Genomic DNA, 14,824 nt, shown 5'->3' on the forward strand with positions numbered 1-14,824 from the left:
ATCAACGATATATCACGATATGTGACTGAAAAAGAAAAAATACCCATAAGGAAAACTTGTTATGCATTTATTGCATTTATTTTATTTTATTTTCTATAAATGTAATATGCCTTGATGTGTCCAGGTTGACCCAAAGCACTTTAATGTTCCCACTTCCCAGGTACTGGATGGGTGAACATAACTCTGCACATAATTGGTTGCATACTGAAATGTGCCCAATATTTCATTTAATTTTCATGTTATTCTTATCTTGTTTAGCTATTGTTAAGCTATTGTCCTGGTTTACATAAGACATGTTAATGTTCATGCACTTTAATGTGTCCAGGCAGCTCAGAGTTCTCTCCAGACGGTGGAACAGCGGCTCTGCGCCGCTATACTCATTTACAATGTTAGCTGCTTTATAGCGGGTTATACCTGCTAATGTTGACGAGTGTTCGTTCGTCTGTCCGTCCCCCGGCTGACGGCGAGGAGCCGGGGGACGGACGGACGAACTCTCCCCCCCGCTGGCGGCAATAGCGACCGCACGGGTGTTCTCCCGTCATCTGTCTCGTAAAAGCCAAAGTGGGTCCACACTTTAGAGTGGAAACTTGCGGGTGGGTCTTTGATTTGTTTTTAGCTGTTTGTATTTTTCGCCATTCTTGCATCTGTCCTTCTTCTGTTGTTAACTCATCTTCTTCACCGGCCGCTGCTTACGCCTACTTTACCCTTATTTACGGGATTAGCGCCCCCACAAACAGGACAGGAGAGATTAAGTACTGACGATGACAACGGGGTAAATCCATAATGTGTGTTGTAATAAAATATCGATATTTGCCGTCAGTGTATTGATTATTTATTGCGACAGAGAGCACAACAATATATTGCAATATCGATTTTTTTCCCACTTCTAATATTGACATTATTGCATTGATAATATTATTGTATATGTACTCTGTACGCCACCCAAAAAACCCCAACAGAGTTCATCAGTCTAAACACGAGCTGAAAGGTGTGAAGGGATGCAGCTCGTCAGCTAATGAGCTTTCTGTAGTTCATTAGGACCTCTGCAGCTGGTCACCTCGATACACGACAACAAACCACGTCACAGCATTACAGACGGATGTGACTTATGGCTAAAAATATGATTTATAAAAGTGTATACTTGTGTTAACTTGAGCTCAACTTTGATTAAGTGTATTTGGACGGCTGCCATTGTTCGCCCTCCCCGGCAGTGGCGGTTCTAGACCAGTTTTAATAGGGGGGCCAGGTTGGGGCCGGCTTTTTTGTTAGGGGGCACATACAACCCGGAAAAAAGGATAAATCCCTCATTCAGACAAAACAGTGTTTACAATTTCAACAATTTTGATTGGGTAGTAAACTGCTGAGACACTTTATTTCTGCCTTTCCCTTCAGAATAAAATCATTGCAAGAAATATGTCATTGTAGTATTGATGCAGACTCCCTGTCAGGGGGCCACAGGGGGCTCCAGACTCAGAGTTATGGGGGCACTGGCCCCTGTTGGCCCCCCCTAGAACCGCCCCTGCTCCCCGGGACAAATCCACCAAATCTCCTCTCTGGGTTTTCTTTTTTGGACGGAATTTAGCACACGATAAGACGAGATGATCCATAAAATAGTGAAAAACGTAGATCAGTGAATGTCCAAATAGTTCATGTTTCTGAGAATCGGCAGCTGCTGATGGGCGTAAACCTGATTAAATCAACCTTCACATTCATCTCAGTCTTCTTTGTGCCTACATCCTCAACAAGCAGCTTCTCTCCACTCACATGAAGCAGCCTGCACATATTTGATGTTGGACGTATTGACCCATTTTATGTTTTGGACTCATTTATTCTGCTGTGATGCACCAACAGCAGTAAACCAGCTGACCTACATCAAACTGTGGCTCTACTGAAGTTTTACAGTCTGAGTGAAAGTCGAGCTCTCAGTAACTGGACTCTGCTGTAACACATGGTGCTGACTCAGCTCTCACTGAGCTCCTGATCCAACCACCTCCTGTTACAGCTGCACAGGGAAGCCCCGATGAAGCCCACTACCAACCCCACAAACAGACATGTAACAACTACAAACAGACATGTAACAACTACAAACAGACATGTAACAACTACAAACAGACATGTAACAACTACAAACAGACATGTAACCACTACAAACAGACATGTAACGACTACAAACAGACATGTAACAACTACAAACAGACATGTAACCACTTTGACAGGAAGTCAAAGACACAGGAATGGCATAGAGCATCCGGTCAATTTTCAAAATAAAACATCCTGTGCAGACTCCCGATTGTATAAAAACGAAAAATGATCACATCAACAAAAGTTTAATATTTATGTTCTAAAACTAAAATGTTACTTTTTGTTAATATTTTTAAGTATGTCTCATCCGAACATGGTGGCTTATGTTGTGTTGCCGATTGTCATTTTTGGGCTGGTTCATAGTTTAACCATTAGTGAGAAAGCTGTTACATTTCCTGTCACCAGCTGTTTTATCCCTGTTGAAGCGCACTCTGCTGGAAAAACTGTCATTACACCAATTTTTAATTACCCTAAGCAAGTGTTTCTGCATTATGCTTTTTAAATGTAAGGTTTTAAAACCTTATAAATCAGCCGATAAATCGATAAAGCCAACACCGATAAATCGCTCGGGCTCTGCTATTTTGCACAATGTTCATTGTGTGTCCTTCAAGGAATTTAGATGGTAAAAAATTCCTAGGGGTCATGTAACCTAAAATGACCTTGCTTGAAGTGTATTGTGAGAAACATGAGAAAACCCTGCCTTAATAAGCTCAGGTCACTGCATACAGATTAAAGGTGTATTTATTCATTACTTGAATATAGTTATAAAAAGACTGTAGAAGGGAGAAAAGGAAGATAACTGGATAAAATGGAATTGTAGAATTAGAAATGTCACAGTTATGGTTAAGGCGTCCTGCAACAACGTCCTGTGGAGGTGTACATAGGTGTGTCAGGGCTCCGATTGGGCCATCCCCCCTGATAAAAATTAATAAATCACCTACTGCATATAGACACTACAAACAGTAATGTAACAACTAAAACAGACATGTAACCACTACAAACAGACATGTAACCACTACAAACAGACATGTAACCACTACAAACAGACATGTAGCCACTATAAACAGACATGTAACCACTACAAACAGACATGTAACCACTACAAACAGACATGTAGCCACTATAAACAGACATGTAACCACTACAAACAGACATGTAACCACTACAAACAGACATGTAGCCACTATAAACAGACATGTAACCACTACAAACAGACATGTAGCCACTATAAACAGACATGTAACGACTACAAACAGACATGTAACCACTACAAACAGACATGTAGCCACTATAAACAGACATGTAACGACTACAAACAGACATGTAGCCACTATAAACAGACATGTAACCACTACAAACAGACATGTAGCCACTATAAACAGACATGTAACGACTACAAACAGACATGTAGCCACTACAAACAGACATGTAACCACTACAAACAGACATGTAACCACTACAAACAGACATGTAGCCACTATAAACAGACATGTAACCACTACAAACAGACATGTAACCACTACAAACAGACATGTAACCACTACAAACAGACATGTAACCACTATAAACAGACATGTCTATAAACAGACATGTAACAACTACAAACAGACATGTAACCACTATAAACAGACATGTCTATAAACAGACATGTAACCACTACAAACAGATGTGACAGATTAACATCGATTAAAAACATAAATAATAATAATAATACATTTTATTTATAAGCGCCTTTCAGGTCACTCAAGGACACTTTACAAAAACAAACAGCAGTCAAGCAGCAAAGTGAAGTATACAAATGGAGTATACATAAAACAAATTAAAACATTACAAATCATCAGGGAAAGCAATTTTAAAAAGGTGAGTCTTCAGTGGTGATTTAAAAGTAGTAATAGATGGGCACTGTTGCAAACTGAGGGGGAGAGCATTCCACAGAGCGGGGCCAGCCACACTGAAGGCTCTGTCACCCATAGAGCGTAGTCTAGAGGGGGGAATGGAGAGGAGACGGGAATCAGAGCAACGTAGTGAACGGAGTGGCGAACAGGGATGGAGAAGACGGGATAGATAGGGAGGTGCCAGGCCATGAAGACATTTAAAAACCAGAAGAAGCGTTTTAAAAGACATTCGGTATTGGACTGGGACCAATGCAGGTGCTGAAGGGTGGGGGTGATGTGTTCCCAGAACCGTGTGTGAGTCAGGACTCTGGCAGCTGAGTTTTGGGCATATTGAAGTTTTTTTAGCCTTTGGTTGGGCAATCCAATGAGAAGGCTATTACAGTAATCCAGTCCGGATATAACGAAGGCATGAATGAGTGTTTCTGTGACAGGGTGAGATAGAGAGGGGCGGAGTCTGGAGATGTTCTTAAGATGGAAGAAGGCTGTTTTTGTGATGTTTTTATATGTGATTCAAAGCAGAGTGTGGAGTCTAAGGTGATACCTAAGTTTCTAACTTCAGCAACAGTGGATGTGATGAAACCAGGGATGGAGAAGCTCAGGTGGGAGGTTTTGCTGAGAGTGGCTGGGGAAGCAATGAGGATGGCTTCAGATTTGTCCTGGTTGAGTTTGAGGTAGTTGCAGTTCATCCAGTTGTTGATATCATGAAGGCAGTCAGTCAGGTTGGATGGTGGTAGAGTGTCTGATGGTTTCATGTGAATGTATAGTTATGTGTCATCGGCAAAGCAGTGAAAGTTGAGTCCATGCCGGCGGATGATGTGACCAAGAGGGAGAATGTAAATGATGAAAAGTAGTGGGCCAAGAATTGAGCCCTGTGGAACACCATGAGAAAGGGGAGATGTGGGTGACTTAAAGCTGCTAATTGACACAAACTGTTGTCTGGCTGTGAGGTAGGACTTGAACCGTGAAAGTGGACTGCCAGTGATGCCAAGCAATGTTTCTAGCCGGTTCAGCAGAAGGGTGTGACAGACAGTGTCAAAGGCAGCAGTGAGATCCAGGAGGATGAGTATGTTCAGGTGACCAGAGTCAGCAGCTAGACGCAGGTCATTGATGACCTGAGTTAGTGCAGTTTCTGTGCTATGTTCTTCCCTAAAACCAGATTGAAACTCTTCCTATAGGTTGTTGTCTGACATATGGACCTGTAGCTGACCAACAATGGTGCGTTCAAGGAGTTTGGCGAGAAAATGGAGATTGGAGATTGGTCTGTAGTAAATGACGGTTGTATCATTACAGCAGCCTCACACACACACACACACACACACACACACACACACACACAGTACAGTGTGGAGGAAGCTGCAGGGTGGCAGAGAGCTGCTGACAGGCAGGAGGCTGTTTTTAGTTTTTGAAGGTCACACACACACACACACACACACACACACACACACACACAGGTCTTATCAGTCTTCTGTTACACTGTCACTGCTGTCTGTGTGTGTGTGTGTGTGTGTGTGTGTGTGTGTGTGTGTTTGATGAAGTCCAGACTCACAGTTTTCACAGTCGAGATGAAAACAGGTTGCAGACAAACGTTTGCTGGATCTGTTGTATCGGGTCAGTGCCAGAACTGTAGAATAAATACATTCAGTGGAGTTTTGCTGATGGCTTCCTGGTGGACAGGAAGAAACAGACATTTAAACATACGCGACTCCATGAAGCTCACCCTGTTGTTCAACATGTCCATATTCAGCGGTATACAGGACTGATGCCATGCAGACATTTCAGACTCTGCAAGATCAGTTTCACGTTGTTAACTTCTGTGCTTCTGCTGGATCTGCAGCAGGAATAAGGTTCTGGTAGTTGAATGATCTTTAACCTGATGAATGAATCCATGTTGATGAACCACACAAGTGATTGTGTAAAGTGTGTGTATGTGGGTCAGTGTGAAAGTAGGCCGTGCTCAGCCAGGACAGGCTTCACATTGTTCCAGCTCAGCGAGCTGCTGGAAGACAAACTGTTTAATCCAGAGAAATAATCTGGAACCTGTAAACAAGCACCGTTCAGATGACTCAGTGCTCAAATGCTCCTTCACAGCTCTGAACATTAAAGTCTGACTGTACTGAGGCGCTGCTGAGATCTGAACCCAGGACCTCCTGTTTACGAGACAGGCACTTTTACCAGCTTAGCCACAGTGCCTTGTCTCTAGTCAACAGCCACTGTCCAAAGGTTCGTTCATCAAGCTCATGAAGTTACTGACTGCTAAAATCTGTTTATCATTAACCAACGATTACTACAGTATCACATCGGACACGTACATACAACCTGTGTGGTGTAACAACCTGTGTGGAGTGACGACCTGTGTGGTGTGACGACCTGTGTGGAGTGACGACCTGTGTGGTGTAATGACCTGTGTGGTGTGACGACCTGTGTGGTGTAATGACCTGTGTGGTGTAATGACCTGTGTGGAGTGACGACCTGTGTGGTGTGACGACCTGTGTGGTGTGACGACCTGTGTGGTGTAATGACCTGTGTGGAGTGACGACCTGTGTGGTGTAATGACCTGTGTGGAGTGACGACCTGTGTGGTGTGACGACCTGTGTGGAGTGACGACCTGTGTGGTGTAATGACCTGTGTGGAGTGACGACCTGTGTGGAGTGACGACCTGTGTGGAGTGACGACCTGTGTGGAGTGACGACCTGTGTGGAGTGACGACCTGTGTGGTGTGACGACCTGTGTGGAGTGACGACCTGTGTGGTGTAATGACCTGTGTGGTGTGACGACCTGTGTGGTGTAATGACCTGTGTGGTGTAATGACCTGTGTGGAGTGACGACCTGTGTGGTGTGACGACCTGTGTGGTGTGACGACCTGTGTGGTGTAATGACCTGTGTGGAGTGACGACCTGTGTGGAGTGACGACCTGTGTGGAGTGACGACCTGTGTGGTGTAATGACCTGTGTGGAGTGACGACCTGTGTGGTGTGACGACCTGTGTGGAGTGACGACCTGTGTGGTGTAATGACCTGTGTGGAGTGACGACCTGTGTGGAGTGACGACCTGTGTGGAGTGACGACCTGTGTGGAGTGACGACCTGTTGTGGTGTGACGACCTGTGTGGAGTGACGACCTGTGTGGGTGTAATGAACCTGTGTGGAGTGACGACCTGTGTGGTGTGACGACCTGTGTGGAGTGACGACCTGTGTGGTGTAATGACCTGTGTGGAGTGACGACCTGTGTGGAGTGACGACCTGTGTGGAGTGACGACCTGTGTGGAGTGACGACCTGTGTGGAGTGACGACCTGTGTGGAGTGACGACCTGTGAGGAGTGACGACCTGTGTGGTGTAATGACCTGTGTGGAGTGACGACCTGTGTGGAGTGACGACCTGTGTGGAGTGACGACCTGTGTGGTAGTGACGACCTGTGTGGTGTGACGACCTGTGTGGAGTGACGACCTGTGTGAGTGTATGACCTGTGTGGTGTGACGACCTGTGTGGAGTGACGACCTGTGTGGAGTGACGACCTGTGTGGAGTGACGACCTGTGTGGTGTGACGACCTGTGTGGAGTGACGACCTGTGTGGAGTGACGACCTGTGTGGTGTAATGACCTGTGTGGAGTGACGACCTGTGTGGAGTGACGACCTGTGTGGTGACGACCTGTGTGAGTGACGACCTGTGTGGTGTGACGACCTGTGTGGAGTGACGACCTTGTGGTGTAAGACCTGTGTGGAGTGACGACCTGTGTGGAGTGACGACCTGTGTGTGGAGTGACGACCTGTGTGGTGTGACGACCTGTGTGGTGTGACGACCTGTGTGGAGTGACGACCTGTGTGGAGTGACGACCTGTGGTTGGGAGTGACGACCTGTGTGGTGTGACTACCTGTGTGGAGTGCGACCTGTGTGGTGTAATGACCTGTGTGGAGTGACGACCTGTGTGGAGTGTAATGACCTGTGTGGAGTGACGACCTGTGTGGTGTGACGACCTGTGTGGTGTGACGACCTGTGTGGTGTGACGACCTGTGTGGAGTGACGACCTGTGTGGTGTGACGACCTGTGTGGAGTGACGACCTGTGTGGTGTGATGACCTGTGTGGAGTGACGACCTGTGTGGAGTGACGACCTGTGTGGAGTGACGACCTGTGTGGTGTGACGACCTGTGTGGAGTGACGACCTGTGTGGAGTGACGACCTGTGTGGAGTGACGACCTGTGTGGAGTGACGACCTGTGTGGAGTGACGACCTGTGTGGTGTGACGACCTGTGTGGAGTGACGACCTGTGTGGTGTAATGACCTGTGTGGAGTGACGACCTGTGTGGAGTGACGACCTGTGTGGTGTAATGACCTGTGTGGAGTGACGACCTGTGTGGTGTAATGACCTGTGTGGAGTGACGACCTGTGTGGAGTGACGACCTGTGTGGTGTAATGACCTGTGTGGTGTGACGACCTGTGTGGAGTGACGACCTGTGTGGAGTGACGACCTGTGTGGAGTGACGACCTGTGTGGTGTGACGACCTGTGTGGTGTAATGACCTGTGTGGAGTGACGACCTGTGTGGAGTGACGACCTGTGTGGTGTAATGACCTGTGTGGAGTGACGACCTGTGTGGAGTGACGACCTGTGTGGTGTGACGACCTGTGTGGAGTGACGACCTGTGTGGTGTGACGACCTGTGTGGTGTGACGACCTGTGTGGAGTGACGACCTGTGTGGTGTGACGACCTGTGTGGAGTGACGACCTGTGTGGGTGTGACACCTGTGGGAGTGACGACCTGTGTGGTGTAATGACCTGTGTGGAGTGACGACCTGTGTGGTGTAATGACCTGTGTGGAGTGACGACCTGTGTGGAGTGACGACCTGTGTGGTGTGACGACCTGTGTGGAGTGACGACCTGTGTGGTGTGACGACCTGTGTGGTGTGACGACCTGTGTGGAGTGACGACCTGTGTGGTGTAATGACCTGTGTGGAGTGACGACCTGTGTGGAGTGACGACCTGTGTGGAGTGACGACCTGTGTGGTGTAATGACCTGTGTGGAGTGACGACCTGTGTGGTGTGACGACCTGTGTGGAGTGACGACCTGTGTGGTGTAATGACCTGTGTGGAGTGACGACCTGTGTGGTGTGACGACCTGTGTGGAGTGTCGACCTGTGTGGTGTAATGACCTGTGTGGAGTGACGACCTGTGTGGAGTGACGACCTGTGTGGTGTGAGACCTGTGTGGAGTGACGACCTGTGTGGTGTAGATTGGACCTGTGTGGAGTGACGACCTGTGTGGAGTGACGACCTGTGTGGAGTGACGACCTGTGTGGAGTGACGACCTGTGTGGTGTGACGACCTGTGTGGAGTGACGACCTGTGTGGAGTGACGACCTGTGTGGTGTAATGACCTGTGTGGAGTGACGACCTGTGTGGAGTGACGACCTGTGTGGAGTGACGACCTGTGTGGAGTGACGACCTGTGTGGAGTGACGACCTGTGTGGAGTGACGACCTGTGTGGTGTGACGACCTGTGTGGTGTAATGACCTGTGTGGTGTAATGACCTGTGTGGAGTGACGACCTGTGTGGTGTAATGACCTGTGTGGTGTGACGACCTGTGTGGTGTGACGACCTGTGTGGAGTGACGACCTGTGTGGAGTGACGACCTGTGTGGAGTGATGACCTGTGTGGAGTGACGACCTGTGTGGAGTGACGACCTGTGTGGAGTGACGACCTGTGTGGTGTAATGACCTGTGTGGTGTGACGACCTGTGTGGAGTGACGACCTGTGTGTCGTTTGAGTGGATTGAACCTGACAGGCTTCATGTAAGAGGAAACAACGGGGCACCTCTGGGATTTGAACCGAGGACCTTCAGAACCACAGCGCCCCCCCATGATTTAATTTATATCTAATATCAACCATGAAACGAAATCTAAGCGATGTTTGTAACGATGAAGCTCTCAGAGCTGAACATTGTGTTCAGTGTTGCTGCCCTCCTCTGGTCTGAAGGAGGTAGAGCAGCTGTTTGTATTCACTCATGTCTCGTTCTTCAGATCCACATCGGAACACGTTATTGTTAAAACGGTTCTCCTGCAGCGGGCCTGAGCCCGGCCTCGCTGCAGGAACTTTTCCAACTGGAACTGGACCAGAGTGTAAACTGGGCCCGGCTCCCTGCAGTCTGTCACTGTCAGAGTCCACTAACAGCTCGTCCCCGGGGACGACGTCTCATTCTGTCATTAACCCACTGAGTGGAAATGTCAGCCAGACGAGTCAGAGCGGGAGAATAAGTGTGAGAGGAATCAAGAGTGTGTGTGTGTGTCCTCCACCTCCTGCTCCTCTGCAGCCTCCATCTTTAGCTCCATGTTCCTCTCCCTCCATGTCCTGCTCCTCCTCCATCTTTGCTTCTTCACCTTACCTATCTTCATGCTCCAGGGTCAAAGGTCACAGCGCTCAGGCTGCAGCTGAGGTGGACAGAAATAGAGACGCAGCGGGCGGAGATGAGAGTGACAGGAGGGATTTTTGGGTGTAATCAGAGTAAATGGATGTGAGTCAGCGGGGTTAGCTCTGTGTGGACAGCTGTCCAGGGTTTAACACTCAGGCATTGTGATGGAGGCGCCACAGAGGCCTCAGGGTTACGGACCGGCCCCGTGAGCGAAGGTTCTGGAGGTCAACCCGTTCACATTCAGCAGCTGTCTGTCCTGCTGACGTAAAGTCTGAATCTACTAACGAGGATAAAATCTGTCCCTCAGCTCAACCCGACGCAGATCACTTTAATGAAACTCCTCAGTTTACACCACACAGAATAAGTACATGAGTCCATGTCAACTTAAACTGGTCCAAGTTCTGCATCTCCTTATAGTACTTAAAATCGATCATGACTCTGGCTTCGACCATCCTGCTGAACAATAGAACAACATCACCCACACCGTCCTCTACCTTCCTCTTTCTGCTGACGTACACAGCCATCTCTGACTGCCCCAGAATAAAGTTCAGCAGCTGGCACTTGTGTTTGTTTGTCTTCTTGTACCTGAAACCCAGGATGAATGTCTGTACAGAGAAGACCTCCCCTGCCTTCCTGAACAGTCTGCCCAGCAAAGAGAAGAGAGGGCCGAGCCGAGAACACTCGGAGAAGCAGTGGAACACTGTCTCTACGGCACCACAGAAAGGACACTTGTCTGAGACAGCAGGGTTCATGATGGAAATGAATGCGTTTACTGCTAAAATCCCATGAATCAGCCTCCACTGTAGGTCACCCACCCTCTTTGTGAGTGGAGGTTTGTACAGGCTCCTCCACTCGGGCCGGACCTCCTCACCTGAGCCCAGGTGAGCTCTCCAGGGCGAGTCGGCCCGATGCTGTATCCTCTGTCTGTGCAAGCACTCCACCATCAGAACAGACAGAGCTTTGCCTTTTGCCTCCTGCAGGTTCACCTCACACTGTCTGCCGTCACAGCTCTGACCGTCCATCCAACAGGGACGGACACTGAGAGGAGGGAACGGGTCGTCAGGGCGGGGGACGGTCACGCCACCGCTGTAGTCCGTCAGCAGGAGGTGCTCATGCCCCGTCAGACAGCTCCTCCAGTGGTCCAGCAGTCTGCCCACGATCCTCTCCGACCTTCCTCCCAGACCAGCCGCCAGGCCCGCTGCATTCTTTAACTCAGGTCCAGTGAAGGTGACCATATTTCCCAGCATTAAAATCCCTGCTCTGCTGAAAGCCTCTGTGACTGCTGCTCCCGCCCAGCAGGGGGCGCTCAGGCGTCCTCCGTGGACCAGCGGCTCCTGCAGCAGCCAGAAGAGAGAGTCGTGTTGACCCCTCTGTTTCTGCAGCAGCCTCCACACAGTGAAAAGTCCACGATAAAAACCAGGCAGGGTGTGAAACCTCACAGTCTTAAAATCCATTAAGAACACAGAGTCTTGTAATCCCAGGCCACCGACACGCTGCAGAACCAGCCGAGCCAGAGGCCTCCACACCAGATCCTTTGGTCCATACAGCAGCCTCTGGATAAACTGGAGCCTGAAAGCGGCGCCCCTGCTGGCCAGGTGCACCACTCCCTGTCCTCCCTCCTCCTTCGGAAGGAAGAGGAGAGCCTGTGGCAGCCAGTGCAGTCTGTCCCAGAAGAAGTCCACCAGGACCTTCTGGACCTCTGAGAGCAGATTTGAGGGGGGGTCGACACAAGCCAGCCGGTGCCATAAAAAGGAGGACACCAGACTATTAATGATCAGTGTCCGTCCTCTGAATGACACACTCGGCAAGAGCCACCTCCACCTCTTCAGCCTGCCCTGTACAGACTCCAGGACCCCCTCCCAGTTCTTCTTTAAAAACAGTTCATCCCCTAAAAACACTCCCAGATACTTTATCCCACCCGTCTTCCAACACAACCCTCCCGGTAAAACCAACTCACTCAGAGAGTCCTTCTTCACTGACACAGCTTCGCTTTTTCCCCAGTTTACCTTAGCTGAAGACAGTTTGTTAAAAAGCCCCACATTCTCCTCTAAAACACATATGTCCCTCTGTGTGTTTAAAACCACCACCACATCATCAGCATATGCTGACAGCTTTACGGCTGCAGGACACCCAGGGAAAACCACTCCTGTCAGCTCTTGTCTGAGTTTGTGCAGCAGGGGTTCGATGGCCAGAGAGTACAACATTCCTGACAGCGAGCACCCCTGCCGCACCCCCCTCTGGACCTCAAAAGGGGCAGCAAGACAACCATTTATTTTCAGTATGCTCGCAACCTCATGGTACAGTACCTGGATCCTGGCTATAAAACCTGGGCTGAACCCGAACGCACTGAGCGTCCGCCACAGGTATTTGTGTTCAACCTGGTCGAAAGCCTTCTCCTGGTCTATGGAAATAAGACCAGTATCTATAGCCAATGAGCCGGAGACTTCCAAAACATGCCGAATTAAAGTGACGTTGTCACTTATTAGCCTGCCGGGCACACAGTAAGTCTGGTCCACATGGATGACCTCAGCCATCACCTCCCTGAGCCTCAACGCCAGCCAGGATCTTGTAGTCCCCACACAGCAGGGAGACTGGCCTCCAGTTCTTTATGTGTTGTAAGTCTCCTTTCTTTGGAAGCAGTGTGATGACGGCTCTCCTGCAGCTCAAAGGTAGACGCCCAGACTGAAAGCTGTCCTGGAACACCTCCAACATGTCCCGACCCAGTATCGGCCAGAAAGCTTTGTAAAAGTCCACAGGTAGACCGTCGATGCCTGGAGCCTTCCCGTTGGCCAGGCTCATGAGGGCCACATGGAGCTCTTTGACGGTCAGCTCGGCGTCCAGCTGGCTGTTGGTTATTGCCTCTACCTGTGGTAGGTCGGACAGGAAGGAGGCGTCCAGCTCTGGGTCTTCCACCATCTCTGTGTTGTACAGTCCTTTGTAGAACTGGGTGGCATACCTTCTGATGTCGGTGGTTTCAGTAAAAGAGGAGCCATCTTCGGAGCGCAGACAGTGTATTATCTTCCTCTGGCCGTTCCTGCGCTCCAGGCCAAAGAAGAACTGTGTGGGGGTGTCCATCAGGGAGGCGTTCAGGAAGCGTGAGCGGACCAGAGCTCCCTGTGCGGTTACACCCAACAGGTTGGCTAAAGCAGCCTTTTTACTCTTAAGGACTTCAACATTCCCCTGATCTCCTGTACAGCCCAGTAACATCTGTACCTCAGTCTCCAGGTCTTGAAGGGATCTGGTAATGTACTTGGTGACATTGCGAGTATACTGTTTACAAAATTGCTGAATAAGGTTTTTTCCAACATCCCACCACTGCTGCACTGAGGAGAATGAGGATTTCTTTTCCCTGTGTAAAACCCATAAAAAACTAAAAGCCTCTCTAAAAGAACGATCTGATAAAAGAGCTGTGTTAAAATGCCAATAAGCGCTGGAGGTCTTCACATTCCGAATGTAAAAACAGCACTGAACCAGAAAGTGATCTGACACACCAACTGGGGTGATGTGACAGCTCTTAAAAATACTGAAATGATGTTTAAAACAGTAAAAGCGGTCCGGCCTGGCCAGAGACAGGGCGTTATCTCTGCAGTGAGTCCAGGTGTACTGTTTGGTCGTGCTGTTAAAACCTCTCCACACATCCTTCAGTTCTTGAGTCTCCATGAGACGCCTGAGCCGAGCAGAGGAAGCAGGATGAGGCTCCAGATGATTCCTGTCTAGTTTAAAATCCTCAGTGCAGTTAAAATCACCACCCAAGAATAAATAATCATCAGCACACTCGTGTACAACATCACATAAAACATTTAAAAAGTTAATCCTCGCAGCACTTAAAACCGGGGCATAAACACAAATAAAAACAACTTTTAAATTTTCATATAGAGCGTTCACCCTTAAAATGTGTCCGGACATGATGTCCATCACCTCCACAGAGTGAGGAGTAAAAGCTCTGGAGAAGAGGATCCCCACCCGGCACTGTTGGACCGCTTGTGGCTGAGGAAGACCTCCCCTGGCCACTCCCTCTTCCAGTCCCCCTCGTTGGCAGAGTCACTGTGGGTTTCCTGGACAAACACCACATCCAGGTTTTTTAACTGGAACAGTTTAAAAACAGAGGCTCTCTTTGCGGCACTACGCGCTGCATTAATATTAATGGACCCAATATTAATATTCACCATGGATTTATTAGATTCTGCGGCTCTAACAGAGAGACAGACAACAATTAAGAAAAGGATGTATTTAAAAATCCTCATAATACTCCTCCGCATCATCATCATCATCATCTTCATCGTCATCGTCATCAGCAACACCATCCACACCAGTACCAGTGCAGATAGCTCTGGCTTTGGTCACCAGTTTCTTTAGCCTCTTTAGCACCCTCCTTGTTTTAGCCTCGTTCTGCGTCTTTCTACCACCCCGTTTTTTCCGTTTGTTCGTTTTTACTGTGAGACCTGTGTCAT

At 48.7% G+C, this 14,824-nt stretch overlaps 1 protein-coding gene and 1 non-coding gene across 12 annotated transcripts in view; one reads left to right on the forward strand and one right to left on the reverse strand.

Annotated features, from left to right (window-relative positions):
- LOC115597113 (LIM domain-binding protein 3-like) overlaps positions 1-14,824 on the forward strand; it is a 49,577-nt gene that overhangs the window by 8,298 nt on the left and 26,455 nt on the right. The window lies entirely within an intron of this gene.
- Positions 6,094-6,167, reverse strand: trnat-cgu (transfer RNA threonine (anticodon CGU)). Its single transcript has one exon. It is a non-coding gene; the product is annotated as a tRNA-Thr (tRNA).

This window comes from Sparus aurata, chromosome 15 (assembly GCF_900880675.1).
Source record: "Sparus aurata chromosome 15, fSpaAur1.1, whole genome shotgun sequence".
Lineage (NCBI taxonomy): Eukaryota > Metazoa > Chordata > Actinopteri > Spariformes > Sparidae > Sparus > Sparus aurata.